Source organism: Felis catus, chromosome C2 (assembly GCF_018350175.1).
Source record: "Felis catus isolate Fca126 chromosome C2, F.catus_Fca126_mat1.0, whole genome shotgun sequence".
Taxonomy (NCBI): Eukaryota; Metazoa; Chordata; class Mammalia; order Carnivora; family Felidae; genus Felis; species Felis catus.
The window spans coordinates 95,248,332-95,256,290 of NC_058376.1; the positions used below are offsets into that span (position 1 = coordinate 95,248,332).

The 7,959-nt window shown below is 41.5% G+C and overlaps 1 non-coding gene across 1 annotated transcript; it reads left to right on the forward strand.

Moving 5' to 3' along the window:
- The first annotated feature begins 7,216 nt into the window (after positions 1-7,216).
- On the forward strand, positions 7,217-7,321 carry LOC111556379. Its single transcript, XR_002735864.1, has one exon. It is a non-coding gene; the product is annotated as a U6 spliceosomal RNA (small nuclear RNA).
- The last annotated feature ends 638 nt before the right edge of the window (positions 7,322-7,959 follow it).

Consider the following 7,959-nt stretch of genomic DNA (forward strand, 5'->3'; position numbering starts at 1 on the left):
CCCAAGGTGGTACCAGCCCACACTCGCCTGTATGAGCATTAAAAAAGAGGCCCCTCCTCAGTCGGGAGAGCATGAGACTCTTGATCTTGGGATCGTGAGTTCAAGCCCCACGTTGGGTTTAGACATTACTTAAAAATAAATAAATAAACTTAAAAAAATAAAAAGAGGCCTGTCTTCCTCTAGGGCACACAGTGTGGTGAACAGATTGCAGCTGGATTTTAGGCATCAGCCACTAAACCAACATGCACACCCCCATGATCACCTATGTCAGTCATATCCCAGCAGAAAATAGACGGAGCGTTTAAATTAGGACAATTCAAGGAAGGTTTAATAACGGACCTTTACTAAGGTGTGGGCAGGGTGAGGGGAGGAAGCACAAGGGGTTGCACAGAACCTCTAGTCCGAAAGGATGAGAGTCACGGTGTCACTGGACCTTGGAAAGACAGGGTTGGGTAGGGGAGGTCACCTGCCAGGTGCTGTGACCTCAGGAAAGCCGTTCAGTCAAAGGAAATCTCACAGGGAGGAAGTTGAGGGAATAAATACCGGCACCTCACTCTGCTCTGTCCCTCCAAGCTTCTTCTGGGATTCACTGGCTGACTGACTCACCTGGAAAGCCAGAGGGAAAGGAGTTCATTGATGTGGCTTGTGCAGGTCAGCCTCTGGTGCAGAGAAGTAGCTAGAAGGTGGACAATGCACCTGGTGGTACACACAGGAGATATCCACCCTCCAAGGCAGTACCGCTCCAATCATTTATTTGCCATTCAAGCATGTTCAGAACTGTCTACCCAGTGCTGCACCGGGTTCTGGGGACACTTTGACATGTCTATTCTGGGTCCCTAACCTCAAGCAGCTTTTTTCTAGTAGGGGAGATAGCTTCCTTGCTTGCTTTCTTGTTTCCTTCCTTCCTTCCTTCCTTCCTTCCTTCCTTCCTTCCTTCTTCTCTTTTTGCCTGTGAATCACAGTAAATCTAACCATATTGGGAAATTAGAATTCTTTTCTCTTTACTTCCAGCCATGTGGCTTAAGCTTCCACTTAAGTGACTGGGTGGGGGTGGTGGGGGGAGGAAGGGGCTGATGTTATCTTGAAGGCTCCTGACAGCTTGCATTTTATGAGTTTGCCTGCTTTATAAAATATTAACCAGAAAAATATTAAAGTTTACAAATGCAGCAACAGACCCAGAGGGACAATGTGATGATATCATTTTTGATAGGTTTTTAAAAACATGAAAAGCATATCTGACAACAAAAGGGGGGAAAAGTTCATGTGAATCTCTTTTCCCCTTCAGTGTAAGCAGGGTGGTATATATTTGTTTTCTGTGGACAGTGCTGACTCACCACGGATTTAAGGATTACTAATGAGTGTTTTCGCTTCTCATTTACAAGTGGAATATATTAAGAAATTACTCACCCACTCTGTGTGGTTTTTAATTGAAACCTACCTCTCTGTGTGGATGAGCAGAATTTGTTTTTCATTGCATGCAGGGGCTGGTTGACCTTTTCAGCTTCACAGGGCCTGAAATGTGGTCGGCACATTTCCGCTTTTCACATGAACAACCCGTGCAATCTGTTTACATAGAATAACCGAACTGCCCGATGTTTCTTAGAATCCAGAATTCATTGCCTTAGAATATTCTCCCTCTCTCTCTCTCTCTCTCTCTCTCTCCATTCCCCCTGCCCTACCTTCTGAGCACTTTTTTTTAATGTTTATTTATTTTTGAGAGAGAGAGGGAGAGAGAGAGAGAGAGAGAGAGAGAGAGAGAGAACATGTGGGGGAGGGGCAGAAAGAGAGGGAGGCCCCAGGATCTGAAGGGGCTCTGAGCTGACAGCAGCGAGCCCTATGCAGGGCTTGAACTCACGAACCATGAGATCATGACCTGAGCTGAAGTCGGACGTTTAACCAACTGAGCCACCCAGGTGCCCCCTGAGCACCTTTGAAGCAGAGAAGATGCAGCATGAGATGGCATATTTATTAACCCAATTTCTACTCTCTATTTTAAAATATGCAGTAGACCATAGTCTGGGAGGAATTATTACCCCAAATGTGACAGGAAAAGGGTGATTATGTTCTCATATTCAAACACTAGTAAAAATCAATAAAAACCCGACATCAATAACTAAATGGACAAAGGACATAACTAGACAGTGCTTTGAGAAATCACATCTACCAAAACGAGGACTTTAGCAAATATTTTTAATGATAATGCTCAATGTTGTAAAGCAACAGTTAACTGGGCTGACCTTGTCGACCTTGTGTCTTTTTAAATAGTAATATCCATGGCTTTCTAATTCCGTTTCTGGAGTTCCATATTAAGAGAATAATCTATCAGAAAAGCTATACGCCTTAAGATATTTATATATCATACAATCCTGTTACATACTGTAGCAAAAAATGGAATCACCCTAAACCCTCAACATCCACAGAGACATTCAGTGAATTGTAGTATATCCATTTTTCTGACTATTCTGTATCCATTAGAAATGTTCGATATATCAACTGAAAAAATGAAAACTGTGTATGGACTAAGTAATAATTATTTTAAAATATGCACAGGGGGAAAAAAAAAACCTGGGAGGAAATATTTTAAAAATACTGAGAGTGATCCCATGCATGATAGTTTTTTCTTTTTCCTAAGTTCCAAAAAAATTAATAGAATAAAATTGAAACCTGTATAAAATGCATAATTGACAAGGAAAATATAATCCTACCCATGTCATATCAGGAGCAGTTCTCCACCAGCTTAGTTCAAACAGCAGGAAAAGTGCTGTTGTCCGTCATGAGTCCTGGATAGTGGGCCCATCTCTAATCACTGTGTAATTTTGGTCAAGCCCCTTACCTCTCTGATCTTGTTTTCAGAAACGAAGAGAGATGCACTGAATTATCTCTCAAGCTCCTTCTGGCCCCCAAATCTATGAATCTTGATATTCTAGGAGGAAGAGTATGTGCCTCAATTCACTGAAATCACAAACGGGAACTGAGACACCTCTTCACCTAAATCAGGGGCAAAATGTCAGGCAGAGAAGGGACAGAATCAGAAACTAACGTGTGTTTGTCTCATCAGATATTGCTCAGAAGAGATTAAACAGGGTCTTTCCCACTGAACTCCTCACATCCTCTGTTTTTAGTGTATAAAACCAGGCTTTATGGAAGGGCGAGCTTTATCGATTATTCAGCACATGTCAATCTATTGTTATTCGGCCATGTAGAGGTGGTGCCCTTTATATACGATTTGGGTTTCCATATGCCAATACAAAACCTATATCTCTAATTTCTAAGTCCTTTTGCTTTTCTCGTGGTCATTCACAATACAGAGTACTCTGAGCTTCTACAGATTCAGTGTCTAAAACTGAAGGTGACCCTGGATAACAGAATCTACCAATTCTTCATGCAGGGGAAAGTGAAGCATTAGTAGGAGGGTTTTTTGTTTGTTTGTTTGTTTGTTTGTTTGTTTAATGTTTGTTTATTTTGAGAGAGAGAGAGAGAGAGAATGCGAGCAGGGGAGGGGCAGAGAGAGAGGGAGACACAGAATCGAAAGCAGGCTCCAGGCTCTGAGTTGTCAGCACAGAGCCCAACACGGGGCTCAAACTCACAGACCCTGAGATCAAATGATCTGAAATCAAGAATGGGACATTTAACCAACTGAGCCACCACGCACCCCAGTAGGGCGTTTCTTAGCATGCTTCAGGGCCTAAAAATGCTCTTCATTCCTTTTCCCAATGATAGAGGTTTTAAACATTAGATTGGTCTTTTCTTAGGGGCCGAAGTAAGTAAATCATCTCTTGGATTAAATGTAGGTTGATGGGCTCCCCTTAATCAAAGAAGTTTATCAGTGGTTGATAAAATGAAACCTGAAATATGCTTCATCTCATGGGTGTTAGTGGGTGAGTCAATTCCTTCATTTGTAAAATGGGAGGCTTGGGCTTTATGCTTCCAAAGCCACCTTTCAGCTTCCTACTTTGCAGGCTTACTACAGAGCACCTAGGGCTGACGCAGGAGCTACTAGAAGATGCAGATATAGGAGCTTTTGGGATTCTGGCTCTCAGGAAATACCCACAATAGTTACTCACATCCATGAAAATAGAGAAACAAATGGCAAAATACTCTGGCAGCTGTGCAGACTTTCCAACGTACAACTGCTTAAGGTGACAACCTACCTGATCCCTGAGCATGAAAAACCTCACCCACACTTGCCCTGTCTTTTCCTCATAGGAGGGTTCCTAGGTCCAGGAGGTGCCGGGACTAGAGGAAAATGCAGAAAAGAAACTATAAGATCTGAAAGAAAAATATTTCCCTGGAGGATTTCCCTGACCATTGAGGGGTCAGTTAATAATGAATACATTACGAATCTCCAGAGAACTGGGGGTTCCAGCAGGTGGGGATTTACTTCCTGACATGATTGGACACAGAGGAAGGTCACAGGTTCAGTCCCCGGGCCCCCTTCCCTTCCTCAACTGCACACCCTTCTTCAGAGTCTCATCCAGTCTTCCGGCTTTAAATATCAGGCTGCTGACAACTCCCAAATGGATCTCACACCTAGCTGACAACTCCACTTGGATGCCTTATAAGACATCTCCAATTTAAATATCCAAAGAAAACTCTTTTATTTTAATGTTTATTTTTGAGACAGAGAGCGCAAGCAGGGGAGGGGCAGAGAGAGGGGGGGACAGAGGATCTGAAGTGGGCTCTGCACCGACAGCAGAGAGCCCCAGGCGAGGCTGGAACTCACCAACCATACCTCGAGATCAAGACCTGAGCGGAAGTTGGATGCTTACCTGACTGAGCCACCAAGGCGCCCCTCCAAAGAGAACCCTTAATCCCTGCTTTCCACTTCTGAATTTGGTGCTCCCCCCAAAACCCAGGAGTCATTACTGGCGTCTTCCTTCTTCCTCATCCCTCACCATCATTTCAGCTGTCAGCTCTGTTTCCTTTGCGATCCAACCGGCCCCATCTCCACTGTCACCACTGAGGTTCCAGCCATTGTCACCTCTCGTGGGGGCAACACGAATAACCTCACAATTACTCTCTCTACTTCCATTTCTGACCCCCCTCCAATCTAGTTTCCACACTGCAGCCAAAGGTTCTTTTCAAAACGTGGTTTGAATTACACTGTTCACCTGCTTAAAACTTATACCTGTCTCTTCACTGTGCTTCAGATGAAATCTTAGGCTCGTGCTATGGGGTCCTAAGGCATTCATGATGAGCCCCTTGCCCTCGTCTTCACCTCGCCTGGGGTCACACTTCTTTTGGTCCAGTGCACTGCAGTCCCACTGGCCGAATTAGCATGCTACATGTGATCCTGCCTTAGAGTCTTTGCCCCTCTGGTTCCCTTCCCACCCACCCCCCCTCCATTTGTGTGGCTGACTCTTCTTCAAGTTTCAGTGTCAGTGTGACTTCTACAGAGAGATCTTCTCTGATGACCTATCCAAAGGATACCCCACCTTCATTTCCGTCTGTGACAGTATCCTGTTTATTCTTTCTTAGCACTTTCTAAAACCTGTCATTATTTTATCACTCATTTGATTACTGTTCTAGTAAGGACAACGTCAATGTTCCAGACAGGAGTAGAAGTTCTCTTCTCGCCTATGTGCCTCACATCCAGCATATAACTGGTGCTCAATAAATATCTGTTGAATAAATAAATTAATTAAAGGACATTAGTTATTCCTATTTTGTGGCTAGCTGTTAAGAAAACATTCTGATCAACCTAATCTGACTGAGGCATACTGTTCTGTTCCCCCCACCTCTGTGCAAGTAGAGGTTTTGCCACACAAAGGGAAAAAAGAATTTGCAGCCTCATTTCCTGAAACCAGCTCTTAAAAGAATAGAAAACTCTGTTCCTTTTTCAGGAGGACTTCTGAAAAGTTTCCTTTTCTGTAGCCTCTCCCCCAGAAAGCTTTGGTTTCACAGGGTAAAGAGAATATTAATTATAATTTATGTGAGCTGCTCTCTATTTTATAGTCTTGAGCCTTGTAGCTCAATAACATTTATGCCTATCATTAATATGTGTCAGATTGATGTTCTTTTAAGTTTTATTTAATTATAACTCAGATAATACAATTTTCCCTTTTTTTTAATTAGAGGAAACAATACATCAACTGGATGGACTATTATGCAACCATATAAAATTATTATTATGTAGACATAGTAACAAGCAACAATGTTTATGATTCATTTTAAGAGGCAACAGCAGAATACATAATTGCTCTGATTTATAATTAAAACTATCAAAGTATGGATACAAATGAACAAGAACGAATAGGAAACAGGAAAAAAACACTTTGGTTTTCTAGTGTGTTTTATTTATGTATGATTCTTTTAAAAATTATTATTATTTCTTGGTCCAATATTAATTGCACAATCGTCAGAAGGAGCATGGGCTATAAATATGGCTGCTGGTACATACCTGAAGTTACTGTACCTACTAGAAATGCATGGTGCTAGCCTGAGAAAGTCTCACTGTTACTACTCTGGCTTATTTGGGCTGCCTAAAAATTGTGCCCTTCTGTTTAATGCTTATGGCTTTAGTGCCTGATTCAATGCTTCTTCACTCAAATATCCTATCAGGAGGGGCACTTGGGTGGCTCAGTTGGTTAAGCATCCGATTTTGGCTCAAGTCATGATCTCATGGTTTGTGAGTTCGAGCCCCACATTGGGCTCTGTGCTGATAGTTCAGAGCCTGGAGCCTGCGTCGGATTCTGTGTCTCCCTCTCTCTCTTCCCCTCCCCCGTTCATGCTCTGTCTCTCTCTCTCTCTCAAAAATAAATAAACATCTAAAGTTTTTTTTTTTTTAATATTCCTATCAGGAAATGACAACAAGATGAGCATCTGTAAAAGTTATATTTCCTGTTTGTGCTCCATGAGGATGTCTGTGTGAAAGTGTGTTGGTTAGGGTGGGGGAAACAGGGAGGACAATATATTTAAAATAAATGCAACAAAGTGTGCCCGGGTGGCTCAGTCAGCTAAGCATCTGACTCAATTTCAGCTCAGGTCAGGATCTCAGGGTTTGTGAGATCGAGTCCCATGTTGGGCTCTGTGCTGGGCATGGAACCTGCTTAAGATTCTCTCTCTCTCTCTCTCTCTCTCTCTCTCAACAAATTAAAAAAAATAAATTTTTATAAAATAAGTTACAAGGAATGGAATGGATTTCTATGTCTTATGTGCAACAATTCCCAAGATTTATTGCTGAGTTAGTCTTCTTTAAAAAGTAGAAACATGTCACGCTCGCTTCAATGGCACATATACTAAAATTGGAACGATACAGAGATGATTATTATGGCCCCTGAGCAAGGATGGCACACAAATGCATGAAGTGTTCCATATTTTTTCTTTTAAATAGACATCTATTAACCAAAAGTAGAAACATGTGCATTATACCATCATTTGATATAAACAAAATAAAGTAAAAAAAGAAAGTCAGAGGAGGATATATATTTATATCTATATATAGATTTTTTTAAAGCATGGCTTTGCATAAATATTTATACTATATATCTATAATACAGATGTGCATATTAGACACTCACACGCAGAGACATGTTTCTGAGCAAAGATTTATCTGGAAAGACAGACAACACACTGTAATAATGGCTGCCTCTAAGGAAGTGAACTGAAAGACTGAGGTGTGAGTGAGCGTTAGCTTTCACTGTATCATCTTTCATACTGTTTAAATACTTACCTTTTATGTATATTATCCATGCAAACAAATAGCTAAGTCTTCGCTAATGAAGATAGAGAACCATTTGCCCACAAACCAAAATGACTGCATATGAAGCAAAGTACGTTAAATGCTTCATGAATGGATTTTTTTAATACATAAAGGGTAAAAAAGAAAATAAATACAGCTAGTATTATTAAGTGCTGCCTAAATTGTGTCCTGAGCATTTTGTATGACACAATGGGGCAGATATATCAGAGAAATAGAAGAGGTCACTATCTGTATTAATTTGCTGGGGCCTCCGTAAC